Below are 23,958 nucleotides of genomic sequence, written 5' to 3' on the forward strand. Positions count from 1 at the left end.
ACATGAGGATGGTCGCCCACTCGAGATCAGGGCTATCCCCGTACGAAGTGGTCTTTGGCAGACCGCCGAATATGTGGGGGACGCCCGTTCCGAAAAAGATCACTGATATTGATTGTAACATGTTGACAGATTACCTTGCCTCCTTGATGTCTGCACTCCAATCATGTCGTTCACAGGTTGCCGCAGCCTTCCCTGACAACACCGATGTAAAGGCGCATGAGGTCCGCCCAGGTGACCTGGTAGTCGTCCGGAATTTCGACCGGAAAAGTCCGCTGGAGCCCCGCTGGAAGTCTCCAAAGACCGTTCTGCTTACCACTAGGACCGCCGTGAAAATCGAGGGGAGAAAGGGGTGGGTCCACACGAGTCACATCAAACTATGCAATGAACTAAAGAACGGACTGAAACAGGACTCTGACTCGTCCACCCCCACCAAAGACTGTGTTGAAGCACAAGACGTTACTGTGCCTAAAAGAGAAAAGACTCCTCAAGAACTTTACCGAATGAAGCTTCGATCTAGCAAGTCAGACAGTTTAATTGTTTAAGTCCTCCCTTAGGTGAATCGGTTAAATAGTTTCTGACATGTATCCCCTAGATCGAGTTAGAGAGAGAGAGGAAAAGAGAAGAACATATTGCAAATCACTTCGTAGTCACTGCATAGTGACACTAATAATCATGTTTATTCTGAGTATTCTAATTATTATTGCCAGCATTCTGCTTCCTATGTACTGGCCTATTTTCAGGCGTGAACAATCTGCTTACAATGTCTCTGCTGAACACACTTTTAGTGAACTTCCTGCACATGAACTCTCTTACAGACTTGCGCTGCGCAACAATACATTCATTAGTATGTTACACCATTCCCATCAGACAAATAATGCTACAGACTGTTGGATATGTGGCCGACTCCCTCCCTACCAGAATTACAAGGGAGCTCTGCCCCTCTTTCCGTACCCATTCACTCACAATGGCTCCTGTGGAGCATGGTTTAAAATAATTAATTCTTTAGATCCTGATATTGCTGTTTTCGATGGGGGCTGGGTTTGGGGAAACTTGAACTTAGTCCTGCTCAACGTCTGTTATCCTGATCAAGAAGGACTTCCCACTCGAATAGGAACTGATCTAGAAAATGAAGTATATGGATTAGGTAATTACACAATTAGCCTTATGATCCTCACTGTTGAATCTGAAACTGCTCCAGTTCTGCCCCATATGTTAGTACTACCAGTCACAGGTGAATTATGTGTTAGCAAGAAAGGTTCAGTACACGTAGGTCATAGTAAATGCACTACTGTGGTCGAGTTCAGTGACCATGGTAAATCGTCCTTTAAAGCTATCAGTCATTCCTACTTTGTTTGTGGTCATACCGCATACATACGTTTGCCTCCAGATTGGGATGGTACCTGTTACATTGCCTTCCTTCTGCCACCTGTTTTCCTAGCTCCTCCTGATTACCATAGAAATACGAATCTAGCACCGAATAGACCCAAAAGAGATATTCCCCTTGTCGACTACACAGAAACGGCATGGGAACAGTACACTGATTTCAATAAAGGATTCTTTTTCTTCCTAGGACCTGTCCAAAACAGTAAATTAATACGCAGATTAACGAGAACACTCGAAGCAGTAGTGAACGAAACTGCCTCCGCTCTAGGTAACTTAACAGAGGAGCAGTCTGCTATACGGACTGTTGTCCTTCAAAATCGTCTTGTGATTGACGTCATCTTGGCAGATAGAGGTGGAGCTTGTAAGGTCATCGGGTCAAGTTGCTGTGTTTTCATTCCACAAAACGCACCATCTGTCTATCAAGCTATCACCCGTTTACATAAAATTGCAAATCAGATACATCAGAATCCAGGCACCTGGACTTGGTCCGGTTGGTTCTGGACTACGTTGACAGCTTGGGGATGGAAGATCTTATCCTTCCTAGGCATTGGCCTTGTTATAGTATTCAGTTGTTGCCTGTGCCTGCAGTGTGGGCCAGCGATATGTGGACTGTGTGCCACATCCTGCATTGAGCATTCCAGTTGCCTCTCAAACAGTCAAAGAAAGAAAGACGAACATATAATGTTACAAGAACAAACTGATCGATTTATGAGGATCGATATATCATGAAGGGTCCGTAGGGAACAAGGAGGGAATGAGGTAATATAAATTTTATGGTCATGTTGTGTTCCCTAGCGAGTACCCCACCGACTCCATGTACGAGTTAAAAGTGCATGTAACTTCCCTCCTGTACCAGCTATGAAGACGCAAATACATTTGCGTCCAACGTTAACTTGTCCTCTTTCAGACCCACCATGAATGGGTTTGATGGTCCGTTCCTAAGTATGCTATGCCAACGTCTTTTTGAAGTGTACTCCTACGTTTTTCAGCCTGGCTGAAAGTAGGCCCTGAATCTCTGCCACCGAGCCTCTTTTCTGGCTTCTGACTGCGAGGGCCTCTGCCCAAGCAGCCCCCGTACCCGTGAACTCTGACTTACTTCTAGCGCGGCCCTCCGTGCTCAGCTCAGCCTGCTGCCTGCCAAGATTGACTATAACCTTCGAGTTATCTGTTTTCCTCCCCGAAGATACATTCCGGCCTGCTAGCTTCAGTAAACATCCTTCCTCAGCTACAGGGCTAAAGGGCCGACCTGTCTTTATGCAAGTAATTCATAGCCTCTGTTGCCATGCTTCCATGGAAGGCCCCATGCCCCCACGCTTCTCATACAGACACTCAGGCGCTTATACACGCACTCACAGCAAGTATAGAATAGCTTCTGCTCTAGAGACCTTTCTGCCCAGATAGCTTAGTTCCTAAACATCAGATATCGGATATGATAGAAGCACAAGTTGATCTGACATGCCAGACTTCTGTCTCTTTCCGCCAGTGTAAATGTCAAGTCCCCTGCACCCCGTCTATCACACGTCATGCAGCTGCGCGCGCATCCAAGCTTCCGATTTCCGCTGACATTGCAACATTCTGTTAGCACCACCCCTTGGTGCCACCCACTTGCGTCACCTATCAGTGACGTTTCTAGCACACACGCCTAGTTTACGCCTCTTGATGATGTACTAGCACCACGTGTATACTGTTATCTTGTCTTCTCTCAGCTGTTACGCCTCTTACATTGAACATTATGATGTAAATCAAGTATATAAGCTATGTATTGTCAATAAACGAGGGCGCGCTCATCTATCCCTTCTGACACCCTGTGTGGTGGTCAGAACATGATATCCTGATTCCTTTATGAGGAATAAAACCCTTAGAAACTCTTACACCACGGACTCTGTTTTCCTTCTTTCCGATTGAGTTATTATTGATTAAGTACTTACCTGCATAGAAATTAAGAGAGTAAATTAATTATTTACATCATCCCCCCTTTTTAGGCCTTTTAATAGCACTCCTGCTTTTTCTCGAAGGCAATCCCGTAGTCAAATCCCAGATTCTGACGAACAAGTTGCATTGGACTCTCTTGCTCATAAATGGATCATGAGTGGTCCACAGTATAGTGTACCTGATATTCTGAGTATCTTTTTCCAGTGGAATGTGCCCACGCAGAGATATGTTTTTAATGTCATGTGTGACGCTCTTGTCAAAGGATGGGAGAGTATGGAGTTGGATTTAGCCCCTCAGGGTCTGTTAGATATACAGGATAAGTTTGATAAAGGACTTATTGTGGGTTCCCGAAGTTGAGGACGCTGTAAAGACACTTGTCACATTCAGGTCTTTATTTTCTTCTCAGACTATTCATGAACCTGATCCTGCAGTTAGACAGAAAATGAAACAATATCCTATGAGAGAAGTTCCTCCAGTATGGAGGGAAGCGGTTCCACAGGCAGGCAATATTCCGGGTGTCCCTGCTCATTTCCAGCGTATTTTGGTACATGTCCCTTGGAAACGATTTGAAGATTTGGCACTCAAACAGTCTCTACCGGACCCTCGTAAAAATCCTGCTGGGTATTATAAGGAGCTGTCCCAGACTGTTGATGCGTGTATTATGAATTTGGCCGATATTGATATGCTGATGGGGAATGTAGTTTCACAAGCGCTGTGGGCTTGGATTCGTAGGGAAGACCACGACCAATCTTTCGGTGGTAATTGGGCAGCTATAGCAGCCGCAGATGCAGCACAAGTGGGTGGTGCTAAGCCTGATGATTTGATTACACAATTGCCTGGTAGAATCATCGCTTTAATGAAGACGATGATGCCTGCCTTACGCGTTAACCGGGATAAGTTAGCCGCGTGTAAGCAGAAGAAAGATGAAAGTGTCTCAGATTTCTTTACTCGTTTTGAGGACATTTATCGATCACAGTGGTCAGGATATGAGTACTGAAGGTGGACAGCGATTATTTGTGGATAAATTTTTATTTAATTTACTTCCCGAATTCTCGCATAAATTGAAAGACTACGAAAGTTCATGGGCTGTTTCTTCGTCTGCACAGATATTAGCCACTGCTCAGTATTATGAGAATAGGGAGAAAGAAGAGAAAGATAAGATCGAGAAGAAGACTAAAGAATTAAAAACAAAGGTTCTTTTGCAACAGGCTTATCCTCCTCATTCTGCTCAGCGCCAGTTTCAACAGCCTCCCCAGCTTCAGAGGTTGTTACAAAAACCTGAACCTTTTGTTCCGCGACCTTTGCTTGGTCCTAATCAATGTGCCTATTGTAAAGAGGAAGGTCATTTTAAAAATAGCTGTCCGGTTTTATTGCACCGTAATGGTGGATTCCCAGGGCCGCGAGGTCGTGGTGGTTTTCAACCAGCACCTAGAGGTAGAGGGCGAGGTGCGTTGCCTCAAGGACAGCGTTCCTTTCCCCCTCAGAATTCTTTAAATTATTTTGATCAGCAGAATACTCAGTCTGCACAATATTATAATGATGATTATTGTGTTGAGGGTGAGGTTCAGGATTTTCATTCTAGTTAGGAGAGCTATGGATAAAGTAAGGGAGTCGTATCAGTTCCATTGGATCAGAATAGGCCTTATGTTGAAGTTGTTGCATTGGGTGTTGCAGAGCCATTTCTTTTGGATACTGGTGCAATGAGAAGTTCTATCATTCATTCCAAACTCCCTGGGGCACCTTTGTCTGGCTTAACGAACGTTTCTGTAGGATTCTCTGGCGCCCCAGTTGGTAACCCGGTTTCTTGTCCTTTGTCTCTTTCGATTGGTCCTTACGATTTGGAAGCTCCGCTTATTTTAACGACTGGTTGCGGAGAGAACTTGTTGGGTTTGGACTTGTTGAAACATCTCCATGCAACGTTGTATTGTTCCCCCTCTGGTGTGCATCTTACCTTAGGTGAGAAATTGGTTTCGCCTATGTATTTAGATAAAGATTGATTCCCGCCTAAAATGCAGTTTCTTCCTGCTACACTTTGGGCTACGGATCCGAATGATGTTGGCACTTGGCCTGCTCCATATTCCACCTTACATGGTTACTATTAAGCCTAATGTTAAATTGCCACGCATTCCCCAGTATGAGATTTCCAATGATGGTGAACGAGCTTTGTTGGCTATTATCTATGATCTGGTTCAGAAGGGTGTGGTTGAAGAAACAAGAGGTAATGTATGCAACAATCCTGTTCTACCTGCTCTTAAACACACTGCTCCTTCTCAGCCTCCTGTATATCGCTTTGTGATCGATCTTCGGGAGGTCAACAAGATTGTTGTCCCCCAGTTTCCTGTTGTCCCAGATATCACTGCCTTGCTTACTATGATACCCGCTTCAGCGGCATGGTTCTCGGTTATTGATTTCAAAAATGCTATCTTTAGCATTCCTATTGCTGAGGAAAGTAGGGATATTTTTGGCTTCTCTCTTGGAGGCCGAAGTTTCCCGTTTAAGCGTGCACCTCAAGGCTATTGTGAGAGTCCCTCCATTTATAGTCAGACTTTGAAATCTCAGCTTGATGCTTTAATTTTACCCCCAGGTGCCACTCTGATTCAGTATGTGGACGATTTATTAGTTGCTGCTGATTCAGAGGATGTTTGTCAGGATGTGACTGTTTCCCTGTACTTCATTTGTCTGACCTGCATCACAAGGCATCCGCCTCTAAGTTGCAATATTGCCGCCAAGAGGTTACCTACTTATGTCATCTCTTGTGGAAGGAGGGAAGATGATTGACCCCAGAACGAATTCAAGCAATTGCACAAATGTCTGTGCCATCCACACAAAGGGAGGTGCGTGCCTTTCTGGGCATTACCTCTTATTGTAGAGAGTGGATTGCGAATTTTTCTTTGTTGGCTAAACCTCTGTTGGCACTCACGTTGAAAGATACAACCGAACCTCTTCCTTGGACTGATGAATGTTGGAAGAGTTTTTCTGACTTACGAACTGCCTTGTGTTCTGCCCCTGTGTTAGGTACTCCAGATTACAGTAAGCCTTTCACGCTCTACATTCACGAAAGAGAAGGTTGCGCGTTGTCAGTTTTAACGCAACAATTTGGAGACAAACAACGGCCATGTGCCTATTTTTCGGCTACGTTGGATCCAGTAGGCAAGGCATTGCCTAGTTGCCTCAGAGCTACAGCAGCGGCAGCGATGTCTATTCGTCAATCTGCTGGATTGGTATTAGATAACACTCTTGTTGTTATGGTACCACATGCAGTAGATACTCTTTTGAACAGAATGAGAACAAAACACCTCACGAGTGCTCGCTTGTCTGGATATGAGCTGATGCTCTTGGCTAGCCATATACACATCACGCGGTGTAATACTTTAGTGCAAAAGGCATATGTAAACTTCTGGCTCCAGTATGGCAGAATGAAGGAATTCCTAAATGTGCGGGGAATGTGGTGAAGCATTGCATTGTTTGTTTAATGCATAATCCAGGAAAAGGAACCCTAACTCCAGCAGGTCATTTTGCTCCCCCTACTTACCCTTTTGAGGTATTACAAATTGATTACATTCATATGGATCGTTGTAATACCCTCAAGTATGTTCGGTTTGCCGCAAATTGTCTGGAGTGACAATGGGAGTGAATTTGTTGGCCAAATCATGCAGAAAGTGTGTACAGGTCTTGGTATTAGGCAACAATTTCATTCGGCAAACCACCCTCAGTCAGCAGGTAGTGTGCTATTATGGCACTCTCAAGCTTAAATTGGCACAGATTCAGGCCAGCACGGGTCTCGCTTGGCCTAACGCTTTACCTTTGGCACTTTTATCCACAAGAACTACTGTACATTCTTCTTTAAGACTCAGCTCATATGAGGTAGTTTTTGGTTGCCCAGCCAATGTCTGGGGAGTCCTTCGACCTAAAAAGTATTCTGACATCCCATACCCAATGTTGATTGATTATTTGCATGATCTTACCACTAAATTGCGTGTTCTTCATCAACATGTTCAAAACGCTTTGCCGGAGGCCTCTGCGGATCCAGGTCACTCCATCCAACCTGGTGACTGGGTCTGTCTGAAGAATTTCCAGCGGAAAAAGAATCTGGAACCTCGTTGGGGCCCGCCTCGGCAAGTCTTGTTAGTGACACGTACTGCAGTAAAGGTCGTCGGTAAAGAACTGGGTCCATGGCGTGCATTGTAAGAGGGTACCTCTGCCTCTGCCTCTGATAAGTGGGTTGGCAAGGGTATGAGCGACAGTAAAGGCAAAAGGGTCTCTCGATTTGTACCTTTCAGTAGTGCACGCCTGGATCAAACGAACTCTGAAAAAGAAGACTACGACGTGTTGCAAGAAGCTGTACCATCACATCTGCGATTGAACACAGTGAATCTAGACACTTTGCTCCAAGAACAAACGATCCCTAATAAGACTCCGTACAACTTAAGATCCACATCAACGAAAAACAATTGAACTCTTTCTTTTTCCTTTTTCTGATTACGTTTTTCTTATGAGAGACATTTCTTTTTCCAATATCCATTAAGTTGCAGGGTCACGGTAGGAGTCTTAAGCTGTGACCTGATTAGTGACAGTAGGTCTGCAGAACTTGCAGTGTCATAGGACGGCTAATAATCACAGCTAAGTGATCTAGGAAGTTTGCCGTGAGCAACGCTTTAGAGTATGGATACTAAAGTGGAAATCAGCGATAAGAATGAACAAATGAAAAGTAAATGTATGATATTATTGGTTAGTACAAGTGGCATAACCTCATGTATTTTAATATGTTCATGTATTTTATTGGCGTGTGTAAGTTGGGTTGTTTGCACTATGCAGCAAGCACAAGTTCCAACTTCTGTTTCCTTATCTTTCCCTACTACTGCCTCCCCACATCAGTTTCATACACTCCCAGAACATGAGAATATTAGGAAAACAGAATACTTTAATAATTCATTTATTCAGTTATTGCATCAGCATCAACTAGTAATCAACATCACTGATTGTTGGGTCTGTGGGCTTATGCCCCATAATACAGAGAGAGGGATGCCATATTTAGTCATTCCATTTTCCTACGAAGGCTTCGCTTGGGCCTACTTGGCTATGTTTTATAATGTATACCAGAACCAGCTTCGACATCCTCTTGTTCGTCCATATAGTGGTGGAGCAGATTTTAGTCACAGTTCTTTGATAAAGGGAATAGTGGCCATGGCTCGAATTGCTGAGATTAGTAAGATTCCCGGGGATGAGAATGTAACCCGTTATGTTACTAGTCTTACAGATAAGGCTAGGTGAAGGAGATCCCCACCAATTTGGACTGTACCTCATCGAGGTAATTTCTGTCTACAGATTAATGGCCAGAATGTTAGTGCCATCACAAGGCACATATTTTATCTGCCGTGATAGAGCCTATACATGGCTTCCTACCTACTTTTCAAGAACTTGCTACGTGGCTTTTCTTCTTCCTCCAACATATACTGCTCCTTCAGGTCAACATAGAAAGAGATATGGCAGAGAGGGTTTTTGATTCGAAAGACATAGCAGGGCAAGAAGGAGGTGACTTTATTAAAGGTTTACTTCCTTTCTGGGGCCCAATGGCCAACAGCAGAGACATCAAACAAAGAGTTTGTGTTGTCGAGGCTACCATAAATGTAACTCCTGGAGCCTGAGTAATCTGACAGCCGAACTTCAGGCGGATCGCCTCATGACTTTGCAGAACCGAATGGTTCTAGACATTGTCCTTGCAGACCGTGGAGGAGTCTATAAATTGATCGGGTCTAATTGCTGCATTTACATTCCTGATAATGCCCCTACAGTATACCAAGCCATCTCTAAGTTGCATATCATTTCCGAGTCTATACACCAGGACACAGGAGATTGGTCTGTGATGGGATAGTTTTGGCGGACTACTGTCCACATGGGGATGGAAGATACTAACCTTCCTTGGAATGGTCTTGGCCATAATTTTCTCTTGTTGTCTCTGTGTACAGTGTGGCCCTGCCATCTGTGGTCTTTGTGCCACTATGTGTGTCCCAAGGCCCACGTCACAGAAAACAGAGAACATTAGAATGATGTTGCAGCAACAGCTTGATGACCTCATGGCGATTGACATCGACTCAGACTAACTTGAGTCCTTTGTGTCTTGCCTGAGTATCTGAAGATATCAAGAAACCCTAAACATCGACTGACCCTTCACATCCGAGCCAAGAATTGGGTTTGAGTTCGCACAAATTTTTAGCAATAGACGGTAACCTGAAGAAGGCTCAAGAGCCGAAACGCGCGTTGTGACATCTACCGCTTTGCCTTCAACATTTTGTTCAGTCTCATGTCTATTGGTTATGTATATATTTTTTCTAGTATGCTTTTAACTGACTTTTGTTATATTGAAAAACAACTATAAGAAAAGAAAAGAAAAACAGAAGAGAAAAACACAAAAAGAATATATAAAAAATATGTCAATCTTAAAAGAATTGATAAATATGTATAATATATACCAATAAAATCAAATGAGAATATTTCATTGTTTGAGATTATCTATATATAGTTGGACTTTTCATTCTCAATTTCATTTGTAAGCTATATCAACCATGATCTCCATATAAACATATTTTGATTTTGTCACTTGGCTATAGTCCTTCCTTAACTCAGAGGTGGAGTATAATCAGAGAAGGGTCTATATGAGGAGAGAAGGGGAGTATGAGGGAAGAGGGGGGGAATGTGGAGAAAAGGCGAGTATAAGGAGAGAGGGAGTGTATGAGAAGAGAGGGGGTAGTATGAGGAGACAGGAAGGAGTATGAGGAGATGGGAGAGTAAAAGGAGTGATGGGGTATGAGTAGAGAGGGGGAGTATGAGGAGAGGAGGGTATATGAGAAGAGGGGGGAGTATGAGTAGAGGGAGGAGTATGAGGGGAGATGGGGAGTATGAGGAGAGGGAGGAGTATAAGGAGAGAGGGGGTGTATGAGGAGGGAGGGGGCATGAGGAGAGGGGGGAATATGAGGACAAGGGGGAGTATGAGGAGAGAGGGGAGTATGAGGGGAGAGGGGAAGTATGAGGAGAGGGGGCAGTATGAGGAGTGAGGAGGGAGTATGAGCAGAGAGGTGGGACTATGAGGAGAGAAGAAGGAGTATGTGGAGAAAGGGGTGAGTATGAGGAGAGAGGGGGAGTATAATGAGAGAGGAGTGTGTATGAGGAGAGAGGGGGAAGTAAGAGGGGAGAGGGGAGAATGTGAAGAGAAGGAGGAGTATAAGGATAGAGGGGGTGTATGAGGAAAGAAGGTGTAGTATGAGGAGAGAGGGAAGAGTATGAGGAGATGGGGAGTACGGGAAGAGAGAGGGGGAGAATGAGGAGGGAGGGGGGAGTATGAGGAGAGAGAAGGAAGTATGAGGAGAGATCGGGGTAGGAAGTGAGAGGGGGAGTATGAGGATAGGGGGAGTGTGATATCAGAGGGAGGAGTGAGAGGAGAGAGGAGGGAGTATGTGGAGAGAAGGGGGAGTTTGAGGAGAGAGAGGGGGAGTGTGCGGAGAGAGTGGGGAGTATGAGGAGAGAGTGGGGAGTATGAGGAGAAAGAGGGGGAGTATGAGGAGAGAGGGGGAGCATATGGAGAAAAGGGGAGTATAAGCAGAGAGGGTGTATATAAGGAGAGAGGGGGGAGCATGAGGAGAGGGGGGAGTATGAGGGCAGAGGGGTAGTTTGATGAGATGGGGACTATGAAGAGAAAGGGGGAGTATGAGGAGAGAGGTGGGAGTATGAGGAGAGAAGGAGGAGTATGTGGATAGGGGGAATGTGGAAGAGAGGGGGGAGTATAATGAGAGAGGAGGTGTATGAGGAGAGAGGGAGGAGTATGAGGAGATGGGGGAGTATGAGGAGTGAGGGGGTGTTAGAATTGGGGGTCTCTGGTTGGCGCAAGTATGCACTTGTGACAAGCAGGGACCCTCTCCCCTAAGTCAGGGCGAAGGATGACCCCTTAGAATTACCCTTGCTCACCCTCTATGTGCATGGCGTGAGCAGCCAAGGCTATTCCTCAGGCGCTATGGAGTTAAGCACTTGTAATAACACACACAGTAAAATGTACCAATCCCTCCACAAATGGACACCAGGCAGGTATTATATATAAAAATATGTTCCTTTATGTAAAAATATATATGCAGGCAAGTATTTAGCACAAGACCATCAATAACGTTTTTCTTAGCCACACGGTTGTAAATAGGCAAGTGTTCTCTCTGTTTTAATAGCTGCTTCCTTAAAAAATGTTGTCTCTTTGTTTTCCAGGTACTCTAGGCCAGTCTTAGGCCAGCTGGGCGCTTCGTAGCGCTTTTGGGCGCTCTGAACGGGAGAAATCACGGCACCCTACCAACTCTCACGCATCTCGTGTGAGTCGCGTACCTACGGCCCTACCAACTCTCACGCATCACGCGTGAGCAGGCGAACGTCTCGTACAGTTCGCCGGAGATGGGACGAGGCGTACAGGGAAACGGGCCATAGGAGGTTTGCGGGTGAAGGCCAACGTTGCGCACAGGCTCCCAGCGCACAGAGATTCGTACCAGCCTCAGGGGAACCAGCGGACGTTGCGCACAGCGGTGCTAGATTCTGGGCGTACAGTTCAAAATGAGAGGGACGAAGCGCACAGTGGTGAAATGGGGAAATAAGAACGTTGCAGGCCCCAAGCCCGGTGCAGATCCTTACGAATGCTCCGATTCCTTCAGGACTCGTTCAGTTCAGGGGCGCCTTCGGATCTTGAAGTCAGCGGCTGCGGGCACACAGGCAGGCGCGGCCCACGACCCCCAGTAGGGCGGTATGGGAGTCTCCACAAAGGGGGGCGGTGCAGCCTGCAAACACTCTGGGATGATGAACCGGGGACAGCAGAGCACAGTCCGTGCGGGCTGCTATTCCGGCGTGGATCACGATCCCCAGAGAAATTCCGGCGGGAGGGGTGAGAGCGCGCTCCTAATGACAGGCGGGGGCAGAGGAGCAGGCAGCCTGGCCTGGGGACAGAGAGCGACTCCAACGGAGCGAGGCTCTCATGGATGAAAAGGCAGGCAAGCTCCCGAGTGCCACAGCCCTAGAAGGGGGCGATGAGGGGCGCAGTCTTACTCCAGTGGGAGGCACAGACGGCTCGAGGTTCAAGACGAGCAAAGGCACCAAGAACCCATTGGTCCTGGGGTTCAGTTCAGGGGGCAAGCTCAGACAAGCCCTTGGAGAATGTTTCAAAGCACAAGTCTGCAAAGTCTTTTCAAAGTCTTTTCCTCTCCTTCCTCAGCAAGGCAATCAGCAGGCCAGTCCTTCCAGCGTCTTATTCTTCTTCCTTCTAGTTGGGCAGAGGTTTGTTCTGGGAAACAGAATCTGATTTACAAGGAGCAGGGCTCCTACTTTTATACAGCATTTCTTTTGTCTTTTCAGGCCAGGGGGGCCTTTGCATACCTTCTTTCAGTCTCTGAGCACTTTGTGGGGTGTATCCTGGCTTCTGCTTTCAGTGTGAGGGGCAGGCGCATCAGACGCTCCACAGGAGGTGGAGCCAGCATTGTGTGGACAGGGGCAGCCAGGAGTACCTTGTTGACAGTGCTTCGCCCTTCCTGGGCCAGGTGCCGGCTGAGTCTTCAGTCGCTCCCCAGGGGGCGGAGCCAGCATTGTGGTGGCAGAGCACAGACCCATCTAGAGTCCAGGGGCACTCCTACCTCCCACTAAGGTGTAATCTTTGCATTCATCACCTGTCATCCCCCAACCCTGTCACTCACATAACCCAGACTGTCAGATCCACATCCTAGCAGAGGTGGGCTGAAATGGTTAGGCAAGCAAATGCTAGCTTTCTAAAAGTAGCATTTGCAAACACAGGATATTAAAGGAGAAGTGTGGCTCACTGGTTAGAGGAGGCAGCCCTGAAAGCAGACGTCAGCCCAGGACCAGGGTTCAATTCCCCGCCTTGGCTGGTCTCGGGCTCAAAATTCCACGGACTCGGCAATTCTTGCTCCGGTGCCTACTCGATTCACGGGTTCACACTCTGCGACTCTGGGCAATAGCTTGCTTAATCTCCACAATGGCCCCTCGCGGTGGGATGCCTGTCTTTCGCCTTGTGGATACCCTGCCGGGGTTATCTCACAGGGGAATACCAGGACGGGTTCCCTAAGCAAGCGCTTAGATACTGGGTCGGTGATTTGCGCTATATAAATACATGTACATTTACATTTACATTTTACATAAAATAAACTTTACTAAAATATGTATTTTATTATTCTGAGTTCAGGCATACTAAACATGACTCTCTACCATGTTCCCTGAGCCTGCTGGGATTATAGGGTGTAATAATTCCAGCAGGTCATCTGGCCTAAGAGAACAGGGAGCCTTAAAATAGTGAAAAACGAATTTGGCTGTAATTCACTATTAGGACATGCCACACACATCAGGGCATGTCCTACCTTACACTTACAATGCACCCTGCCCTTGGGCCTACCATAGGGGTGACTAATATGAAGTTACGGGAAGGTTTAGGGGCTGGCAAGTGTGTGCACTTGCCCAGCCAGCATGACAGTACCAGACTGCACGCAGGTTCTGCAATGGCAGACCCTAGTCACATTTTAACAGGCTGCTTCTGTGGGTGGTGCAACCAGCGCTGCAGGCCCACTAGCAGCATTGGCATTTACAAGCCCTGGCACTCCTGGTGCACTTTTCTGGGCACTGACAGTAAATCCAATGAACCAATCATGGAAATCAATCACAGTTACTTTTTACATTGGGAGAGCATATGCACTTTAGCACTGGTCAGCTGGGGTAAAGTGCCCAGAGTCATTAAACCAACAAAAACAGGTCAGAGAGAGTATTGGAGGAAGGCAAAAAGTTCAGGGATGACCCTGCCAAGAGGGCCAAGTCCAACAGGGGTATGAGGAGAGAGGGGGGAGTATTAGGAGAGGGGGAATATGAGGAGAGGGGGGAGTGGGAGGAGTGGGGGGAGTATGAGGGGAGAGGGGGAGTTTGAGGAGAGTGGGGTATGAGGAGAGAGGGGGAGTATGAGGAGAGAGGGAGGAGTATGTATGAGGAGATGGGAGGAGTATGAGGAGTGAGGAGGGTATTTGAAGAGAGGGGGAGTATGAGGAGAGGGGTCGAATATGATGAGATGGGAGAGTATGATGAGAGGGGGGAGTATGAAGGGAGAAGGGGAGTGTGATGAGAGGGGGGAAAATGAACAGAGGGGGAGTATGAGGAGAGAGGTGGGAGTATAAGGAGAGAAGGAGGAGTTTGTGGATAGAGGTGCGAGTATGAGCAGAGAGGGGGAGAAAAAGGAGAGAAGGGTCTGTATGAGGTGAGAGGGGGTATGAGGAGAGAGGGGGAGAATGTGTAGTAAAGGGGAGTATATGGAGAAAGGGGGTATATGAGGAGAGAGGGGGTAGTATGAGAAGACAGGAAGGAGTATGAGGAGATGGAGGAGTATGACGAGTGAGGGGGATATGATGAGAGAGGGGGAGTATGAGGAGAGTGGGGAGTATGGGGAGAGAGGGGGTATATGAGGAGGGAGGGGGTAGTATGAGGAGACAGGAAGGAGCATGAGGAGATGGGGGAGTATGATTAGTGAGGGGGTATGAGTAGAGGGGGGAAGTATGAGGAGAGGGGGGAATATGAGGACAAGGGGGAGTATGAGGAGAGAGAGGGGGAGTATGAGGAGAGAGGGGGAGTATGTGGAAAGAGTGGCGAGTATGAGGAGAGAGGGGGTGTATAAGGAGAGAGTGGTGTGTATGAGGAGGGTATGAGGAGGGATGGGGGAGTATGATGAGAGAGTGGAGTCTGAGGGGAGAGGGGAAGTATGAGGAGATGGGGCAGGATGAGGAGAGAAGGGGGAGTATGAGGAGGCAGGTGGAACTATGAGGAGAGACGTGTGAGTATGTGGTGAGAGGGGCGAGTATGAGGTGAGAGGGGGAGTATAAGTAGAGAGGGGTGTGTATGAGGAGAGAGGGGATGTATGAGGAGATGGGGAATATGAGGAGAGAGAGGGGGAGAATGAGGAGAGAGGGGGGAGTATGAGGGGAGAGAGGGAAGTATGAGGAGAGATCCGGATATGAGGAGAGAGGCTGGAGTATGAGGAAAGGGGGAGTATGAGGGGAGGGGGAGGTATGAGGAGAGAGGGAGGAGTACGAGGAGAGAGGAGGGAGTATGAAGAGTGAGGGGGGAGTATGAGGAGAGAGAGGGGGTATAAGGAGAGAGGAGGGAGTATGTGGAAAGAGGGGTGAGTATGAGTTGGAAGGGGGAGTATAAGGAGAGAGGGGTGTGTATGAGTAGAGGGGGAGTACGAGGAGAGAGGGGGAGAATGTGGAGAAAGGGGGAGTATAAGGAGAGAGGTGGTGTATGAGGAGAGGGGGGCAGTATGAGGAGGGGGAAATATGAGGAGAGTGGGGTGTAGGAGGAGAGGGGGTAGTATGAGGAGGGAGGAAGTTGAGGAGAGAAGAAGTATGAGGAGAGAGGGGGTGTGAGGAGAGAAGGAGGAGTATGAGGATATGGGGAGTATGAGGAGTGAGGAGGGTATGAGGAGTGAGGGGGGGTATTAGGAGGGGGGAATATGAGGAGAAGGGGGAGTATGATAAAAGTGGGGAGTATGAGGGGAGAGGGGAAATTTGAGGAGATGGGGGACTATGAAGAGAGAGGGGGAGTATGAGGAGAGAGGGGGAGTATGAGGAGAGAAGGAGGAGTATGTGGATAGGGGAAAATGTGGAAGAGAGGGGGGAGTATAAGGAGAGATGGGCTGTATGAGGAGAGAGGGGGAAGTATGAGGAGCGATTGGGGTATGAGGAGAGAGGGGGAGTATGAGGAGAGGGGGAGTTTGAGGGGAGGGGGAGGTATGAGGAGAGAGGGTGTAGTAAGAGGAGAGAGGAGGGCATATGAGGAGAGAGGGGGAGTGTGCTGAGAGAGGGGTGAGTATGAGGTGGAAGGGGGAGTATAAGGAGAGAGGGGTGTGTATGAGTAGAAGGGGGAGTATGAGGATAGAGGGGGGAGAATGTGGAGAAAGGGGGAGTATACGGAGAGAGGGGGTGTATGAGGAGAGGGGGGAGTATGAGGAGAGGGGGGAATATGAGGAGAGTGGGGAGTAGGAGGAGAGGGGGGAGTATGAGGGGAGATGGGGAGTATGAGGAGAGGGGGAGTATGAGGAGAGAGGGGGGTATGAGGAGAGAGGGAGGAGTATGAGGAAATGGGGAGTATGAGGAGTGAGGAGGGTACGTGGAGAGAGTGGGGAGTATGAGGAGAGGGGGAATATGAGGAGAAGGGGGAGTATGAGTAGAGGGGGGTATGAGGAGAGAGGGGGAGTATGAGGAGAGAGGGAGGAGTATGTATGAGGAGATTGGAGGAGTATGAGGAGTGAGGAGGGTATTTGGAGAGAGGGGGAGTATGAGGAGAGGGGTCGAATATGATGAGATGGGAGAGTATGATGAGAGGGGGGAGTATGAAGGGAGAGGGGGAGTGTGATGAGAGGGGGGAAAATGAACAGAGGGGGAGTATGAGGAGAGAGGTGGGAGTATAAGGAGAGAAGGAGGAGTATGTGGATAGAGGTGCGAGTATGAGCAGAGAGGGGGAGAAAAAGGAGAGAGGGGTCTGTATGAGGTGAGAGGGGGGTATGAGAAGAGAGGGGGAGAATGTGTAGTAAAGGGGAGTATATGGAGAAAGGGGGTATATGAGGAGAGAGGGGGTAGTATGAGGAGACTGGAAGGAGTATGAGGAGATGGGGGAGTATGAGGAGTGAGGGGGATATGATGAGAGAGGGGGAGTATGAGGAGAGTGGGGAGTATGGGGAGAGAGGGGGATTATGAGGAGAGAGCAAGGAGTATGAAGAGATGGGGGAGTATGATTAGTGAGGGGGTATGAGTAGAGGGGGGAAGTATGAGGAGAGGGGGAATATATCTTTTATCAGTAATTATGGCACCACACATTAGCACTTCTGCCAACTATACTGTGTTAGGTGACCTCAATTTTCATTTTGACTCACCGCTGGATTCTCTGGCTATCACATTAGCCGATGACCTGGCTGCGTTGCAACTTAGCCAACGAGTAAAAGCATCGACCCAAGAGAAGGGTCACCTGTTAGACCCAGTGTTCAGTAACTGCGAGGACCTTGTGGTTGGGTTTCCGCTCCCCCTCCTGTGGACTGACCACTTTTTGGTGCCCTTTACTTGGTCTACTCAGAAATCCGGGCCGGTAAAACCATCGATAAGACTCGCCAGATCCTGGGCACGGATACCTATAGAGGAATGGAAAAACCTACTTATGAAAGAACTTCCCCATAACAACGAGGATCCATATTTGGCTAACCAGGCCTATGAAAACTGGATCCTGCACTCTCTCGAATCCATCCTCCCCCTCAAGAAATCAACGGTAAAACGCCTTCATAAAACAGCACCGTGGTTTTCAGAGGCACTTAGGAACAAAAAGCGCCAGTGCCGGCAAATCGAAAGAAAATGGCGCCTAGACTACTCCATGGAGGAAAAGACTCAATATCTAGAGGAGATAAAAGCATATAAATGGGAACTAAAAGCCGCCCAAGCAGTGTACTTCTCTGACAAGATCTTAGCTGCAAAATCCAAACTTAGAGAAATTTTTCAAACCCTGCAAAAACTCACAAAACTCCCGTCCCCAATTGCTTTGAAGGAAAAGTCTGTTTCCCAGTGCAATGACGTGGCTGAATTTTTTTCAGCAAAAGTAAATAAAATATATGCCTCCTTTCCCTGCACTCTTACTCCCACCCCTCTGCTAATTCAGGACAAAATCAAGACCTTAGACTCCGCTCCAGCCCCTCCACCTCTGCTCAGTCACTTTCCTTGCATGGATCTCGAAGTATTGGAGTCCATGGCTCGGTAAGTAAAATCCGGATCTCCATCTCTTCCGGCACCTCCTGAGGCCATGATGTTGGTCTTTCAGACTGTCCTACCGATCATTAGGAACCTGCTAAATGCCTCCATTGCCTCGGGCATTGTCCCTTCTGCTTGGAAACGGGCGATGGTCCGAGGGCTGATAAAAAAGCCCAATCTGGAGCCATCGGATTTTGGGAACTATCGTCCGATTTCCCTGCTTCCCTGGGTGAGTAAGATCGTGGAGAGGTATGTCAATCTCCAGCTGGTCAGCTTCCTTGAGGATAACCAGCTGCTAGACACCACCCAGACAGGGTTCAGGCCTAAGCATGGAACAGAATCCGCCCTCCTAATGGTCATCGAGGAGTCCAGGAAAATCCTTGATCAGGGAGGATCAGTGGCAGTGGTCCTCCTTGATCTCAGTGCGGCATTCGACACGGTCAGTCATGCCACCTTACTGAACCGTCTTTCGAATGTCTGCATTGTGGACAAGGCGTGGCTCTGGTTAAAATCTTTTTTGAGCGACAGGTCATTCCAAGTGTTTGATGGACAGACAGTGTCTTCTAGCATTCCCCTGAAGTGCGGAGTCCCGCAGGGCTCCTCATTAAGCCCCGCGCTTTTCAACATCTATATGAGGCCACTGGCTGAGGTAGTTCGTCCGTATGGAGTTAAGATGATATCCTATGTGGACGATACCCAGCTGGTGGTCTCATTAGCGCAGGAGGCTCTTCAACCACGATCAGGGGGACTTACCAAATGTCTGGAGGAGGTGAAGACCTGGATGACTCAGTCATCATTAAAACTTAATGGTGACAAAACGGAGCTCATGCTCCTGGGCCCTGCCGACCCCATATTTTTCAACTCATTGTGGCCCCCCTGTCTAGGTCTTTCCCCGGCCCCGAAGGATAACATCAAAAGCCTAGGGGTATGGCTGGACAGGAGTCTCTCACTCAACACCCAGGCCACAAAGCTTTCAGCCACCTGCTTTGGAATACTCAGGACACTGAAGAAAGTTCTTCCTTTGCTCCCAATGGAGGCAAAGCAGATAGCCATACAGGGCCTGATACGATCACGGCTGGACTCCAACAACGTCCTATATCTGGGTGCACCAGAGTACACCTTAAAGAGACTACAGCTGGTACAAAACTGTGCCGCGCGTACGCTGCTGCAGATTCCTCGCAGATTGTCAGTAAAGGCGGCTCTGACCAATCTTCACTGGCTCCCAGTGCGTAAGAGAGTCTTTTTTAAAGCAATGTGTATTGCCCATCAAGCTTTCTGGGATTCGGGTCCTCCAATCACCCGTGACCTAGTAAGCCAGTATCACCCAGGTAGAAATGTGCGCTCTAGTCAGGCCTTCATGGCAGCAGTCCCCAGAGTCAAAAGGTCTAGAACTGGCGGAAGGACGTACGCCTTCAACGCAGCCAAGATCTGGAACTCCCTCCCGTTTCACCTGAGATCCAATCCTGATCTCGTTTCCTTCCGTAAACAATTAAAAACACACCTATTCAATTCTGTTTAACTTAACTCAGTTCTTTTCCCTCTTCTTCTGGTTCTCAACCTCTTTATCCTTCACTGGTTCCTTTTTTAGCGCTTGGACGACTCAGGGCAGCAATCGCGCTGTTTATAAATTCACTTTCATTCATTCATTCATGAGGACAAGGGGGAGTATGAGGAGAGAGAGGGGGAGTATGAGGAGAGAGGGGGGAGTATGTGGACAGAGAGGCGAGTATGAGGAGAGAGGGGGTGTATAAGGAGAAATTGGTGTGTATGAGGAGGGTATGAGGAGGGATGGGGGAGTATGATGAGAGAGTGGAGTCTGAGGGGAGAGGGTAAGGATGAGGAGAGAAGGGGGGAGTATGAGGAGACAGGTGGGACTATGAGGAGAGAAGTGTGAGTATGTGGTGAGAGGGGCGAGTATGAGGTGAGAGGGGGAGTATAAGTAGAGAGGGGTGTTTATGAGGAGAGAGGGGGTGTATGAGGAGATTAAGAATATGAGGAGAGAGAGGGGGAGAATGAGGAGAGAGGGGGGAGTATGAGGAGAGAGGGGGAAGTATGAGGAGAGCTCGGGATATGAGGAGAGAGGCTGGAATATGAGGAGAGGGGGAGTATGAGGGGTGGGGGAGGTATGAGGAGAGAGGGAGGAGTACGAGGAGAGAGGAGGGAGTATGATGAGTGAGGGGGGAGCTTGAGGAGAGAGAGGGGGGTATAAGGGGAGAGGAGGGAGTATGTGGAAAGAGGGGTGAGTATGAGTTGGAAGGGGGAGTATAAGGAGAGAGGGGTGTGTATGAGTAGAGGGGGGAGTATGAGGAGAGAGGGGGGAGAATGTGGAGAAAGGGGGAGTATAAGGAGAGACGTGGTGTATGAGGAGAGGGGGCAGTATGAGAGGGGGGAATATGAAGAGAGTGGGGTGTAGGAGGAGAGGGGGTAGTATGAGGAGGAAGGAAGTATGAGGAGAGAAGAAGTATGAGGAGAGAGGGGGGTATGAGGAGAGAGGGAGGAGTATGAGGAGATGGGGGAGTATGAGGAGTGAGGAGGGTATGAGGAGTGAGGGGGTATGAGTAGAGGCGGAATATGAGGAGAAGGGGGAGTATGAGAAAAGTGGGGAGTATGAGGGGAGAGGGGAAGTTTGAGGAGATGGGGGACTATGAAGAGAGAGGGGGAGTATGAGGAGAGAGGGGGGAATATGAGGAGAGGAGGAGTATGTGGATAGGGGGAAATGTGGAAGAGAGGGGGGAGTATAAGGAGAGAGGGGGTGTATAAGGAGAGAGGGGGAAGTATGAGGAGAGATTGGGGTATGAGGAGAATAGGGGAGTAGGAGGAGAGGGGGGAGTTTGAGGGGAGGGGGAGGTATGAGGAGAGAGGGCATAGTAAGAGGAGACAGGAGGGCATGTGAGGAGAGAGGGGGAGTGTGCTGAGAGAGAGGGGGATATGAGGAGAGAGGGGGGAGTATGTGGAAAGAGGGGTGAGTATGAGGTGGAAGGGGGAGTATAAGGAGAGAGGGGTGTGTATGAGTAGAAGGGGGATTATGAGGAGAGAGGGGGAGAATGTGGAGAAAGGGGGAGTATACAGAGAGAGGGGGTGTATGAGGAGAGGGGGGAGTATGAGGAGAGGGGGAATATGAGGAGAGTGGGGAGTAGGAGGAGAGGGGGGAGTATGAGGGGAGATGGGGGATATGAGGAGAGGGGGAGTATGAGGAGAGAGGGGGGTATGAGGAGAGAGATAGGAGTATGAGGAGATGGGGAGTATGAGGAGTGAGGAGGGTACGTGGAGAGAGTGGGGAGTATGAGGAGAGGGGGAATATGAGGAGAAGGGGGAGTATGAGGAGAGGGGGAGTATGAGGGGAGAGGGGGAGTTTGAGGAGATGGGGACTATGAAGAGAGGGGGAGTATGAGGATAGAGGTGGGAGTATGAAATGGATGGAGGATTATGTGGAGAGAGGGGGAGTATAAGGAGAGAGGGGGTGTATGAGGAGAGAGGGGGTAGTATGAGTAGAGAGGGAGGTGTATGAGGAGATTGGTACTATGAGGAGAGGGGGAGGTATGAGGAGAGAGGGCTGGGGGCTAACTCTGATCCATATATCATAGAGGCACTCCCCCCCGGCTACACCATAACTAGAATTGACAGAGCAGTTGGTAGAGGTGGAGGGATAGCAGTGATCATGAGGTCCCCCCTTGAATGCACCATGGAACCTATTTTGGTGTGTGATAGTGAGGCTGGCCGGTTCACATTGAAGTTAGGCTCAAATCTTTTGGTGACTGGTATCCTATTTTATAGGCCTCCAGGACCCTCAGGCCATTTTCGACTGAGTCTGCTTGAGGGCATTGCCCATTTAGCTGTAAGACGCGACAAACTCCTGGTTTTAGGCGACTTAAATCTCTATTTTGAGGACCCGATGCACAAGGAGGCAGCTGAGTTACGCCTGGATTTGCAGTCACTGCATTTGGATTTGAAATCTTGCCACCCGACACACCAGCAAGGACATTTACTTGACCCGGTGTTTGCTAGTTGGGAGGAAGTAGAGGTATGACTCCGCTCCCTGTTCCATGGTCGGACCATTTTCTTGTGCCTTTTGTAATAGCTATGCCCGCGAGGGAGAGTCAGAAGGAGGTAATAAGTAGCTATCTATGTAGGAAGTGGAAAAACTTTGTACAGGATAACTTTAATAAAGAACTGATTATGGGTTGCCTTCCAGGTGGTTCTGACAGTGAAACTGCTTGTGAGAATCTGGAGAGGCGCATATCTAACACCCTCAACAAGGTGGCACCATTGCTCCTGCATAAAGCTAGGGACAGAGGGCACAAATCCGCTCCTTTGTTTACCCCCGCCTTACAACAGGTTAAAGCAGACTGCAAACGTCTGGCGAGGCAGTGGAGAGAGAGGATTTCGGACCCAGGATAGACTGCTATATAGGGAGGAACAGAGAAAGTATCAAAGCTTGTTAAGACGGGCTAAAGCCACGCATTGTAAGGCCAGAATTGGGAGGGCTGAGAATTCCACAAAAGAACTTTTTAAAATTTATAAGGAAATATCCTCCCTTGCTAGTATGACTGTACCAAGCAAGGGCTCTGTGGAAGAGTGCAAACAGGTGGCAAATTACTTCTCGCAGAAGGTGAGAAATATTTACTCATCCTTCTCAGGAATTCTAACTAGTGGGGCTGATTTTGAAGAACAGCTGGGAGATAACAAGACAGGTTTGAGATTGAACAACTTCACGGTCCCCCCTCCTGAGTCCCTAAGGAGTATCTGCCTTAGTGTAAAATCCGGCTCTCCCGGGGATCCTGCTTCACCTAAGCTGATGGGGGAAAGCTTGGAGATTCTTGAGCCATTTATCAGACATGTGCTAGATACCTCGTTTACCTTACACACACTGCCAGTTAAATGGATACGAGCTATTGTTCTGCCAATTATGAAGAAACCAAATGTTAGTCATGATACACTAGAAAATCTGCGAACCATCTCGCTTTTGCCATTTCTGGCTAAGGTAGCAGAGAATGTGGCTAATCAACAACTTATGACTCATTTGGAAGACGATAGTCTCCTACACTCCTCACAATCGAGATTTCGGGCAGGCCATTCTACGGAAACTGCCCTACTACGGGCCACGGAAACTATCAGACAGGGAGCTGATGCAGGACACACCATGGCACTGATTATGCTAGATCTCAGTGCAGCGTTCGACACTGTGGCACATTACACCTTGCTACAGTGTCTGAACAGAGCTGGTGTCTCAGGTCCGGCCCTGAAATTGCTAAAATCTTTTTTAGAAGAGCACAGTTTCCAGGTCAGACAAGGTGCCCACTACTCCGATGATATTAAACTGGAGCAGAGAGTACCTCAGGGCTCTGCCCTTAGCCCCACCCTGTTCAATCTATACATGTCTCCTTTGGCTAAGATTGTACAGGCTTTTGGAGTAGATGTAGTTTCCTATGCTGATGATACCCAGCTGCTGATTTCCCTATCCTAGGCACCAATGGTTGCGGCATTCAATTTCAGAGCATGCATGCTGGAGCTGGCCGCCTGGATGGATAAGACCTGCCTAAAATTGAACGGCAGTAAGACCGTGGTGCTGTTGGTGGGTGGAGACATCTCAAGATGGACCTTGGAATGGTGGCCTCCGAGTCTGGGCCCTACCCCTACACCGTGTACGGAGTTAAAAGATCTGGGGATTTGGGTGGACTCCAATCTCTCCTATGACGGACATATCTGATGTTTAGTCAGAAAATGTTTTGGAGTATTACAAAAATTGCGGAAAACGTTGGATCTCCTCCCATCAGGGGCTAGGAAGACGATGATACATGTTCTCATCACATCTTGTCTTGACTATGGGAACATACTCTATCTGGGAGCCATG

The sequence above is a fragment of the Lissotriton vulgaris genome, chromosome 8, assembly GCF_964263255.1.
Source record: "Lissotriton vulgaris chromosome 8, aLisVul1.2, whole genome shotgun sequence".
In the NCBI taxonomy this organism is placed as follows: domain Eukaryota; kingdom Metazoa; phylum Chordata; class Amphibia; order Caudata; family Salamandridae; genus Lissotriton; species Lissotriton vulgaris.